The following is a 1101-nucleotide window of genomic DNA, read 5'->3' as shown; positions in this document are numbered from 1 at the left end:
GAGATTGTTCATGATATTAAGGAGAAGCTGTGCTACATTGCCCTGGACTTTGAGCAGGAGATGGCCAGAGAAGCTGCTTCTTCCTCTTTGGAGAAGAGTTACAAGCTGTCTGATGGCCAAGTGATTACCACTGGCAATGAGCACTTCCTGTGTCTGGAAGCGCTTGTCCAGCCCTCTTTCTTTGATATGGAATCCTGTGGTATCCATGAGACTACCTTCAATTCTATCGTGACGTGCAATGTGGACATACACAAGGACTTATATGCCAGCAAAGTGCTGTCTGGTGACACCACCATGTACCCAGGCATTGCTGACAGGATGCAGACAGAGATCACAGCCCTGGAACCCAGCACCATGAAGATCAAGATCATTGCCCCTCCTGAATGCAAATAATCTGGATTGGTGGCTCAGTCCTGGCCTCACTGTCCACCTTCCAGCAGATGTGGATCAGCAAGCAGAAGTATGATGAGTCAGATCTCTTCATTGTGCAACACAAATGCTTCTAAATGGACTGAAAAGGTGTCAGGCATCTGCTGCATGAGCTGATTCTGAAATATAATTTTCCCTAGCATATGTATAAGCCTCATGTTAGCCTCGTGAAATTGGAATAAGCCTTTGAAAGAAATTTGTCCTTGAAGCTTGTAACTCTATCAGCACTGCATTATAGAACTTATTGCGGATATTGACCTGTATTCAACTTAACTGTTGTCTGGTCTGTTTTATACCCTGTGAATATCTTGGATTCACCCCTTAGTCAATGTAGTTTGGTCACTTGGTGGTTGAGTTGACCACAGTTGAGGAGAAATCCATGGCTTGACAATCTGGGTGGCAGCAGCACAGATCTGTGCAGCGTATTGAGTCAAAGCTGACTGCTCCAGGATTTGTCAGCCTGGAATGACTTGGTGAACCATTTGTGACTTTGGTCTTTTTGCTGTTCTAACAGGGTGGGAAAGTCTGAGTCTTATGACTCTGTTTCCATCCGTCATTGTTTTCCTACCTGAATGCCAGCAATTGGTTTTACTTGCCTTGAGTTGGAAACAGTTTGTATTTACACCTGTAAATTTATTCATTCTTTTAATTTATGTAAGGTTATTTTGAACT

General features: G+C 43.6%; 1 pseudogene; it reads left to right on the top strand.

Moving 5' to 3' along the window:
- The first annotated feature begins 6 nt into the window (after positions 1-6).
- LOC101571070 lies at positions 7-649 on the top strand (annotated as a pseudogene).
- Positions 650-1101: the final 452 nt, after the last annotated feature.

This window comes from Octodon degus, unplaced genomic scaffold (assembly GCF_000260255.1).
Source record: "Octodon degus isolate 3935 unplaced genomic scaffold, OctDeg1.0 scaffold00920, whole genome shotgun sequence".
In the NCBI taxonomy this organism is placed as follows: Eukaryota; Metazoa; Chordata; class Mammalia; order Rodentia; family Octodontidae; genus Octodon; species Octodon degus.
This window is presented reverse-complemented; position numbering and strand designations above follow the sequence as displayed.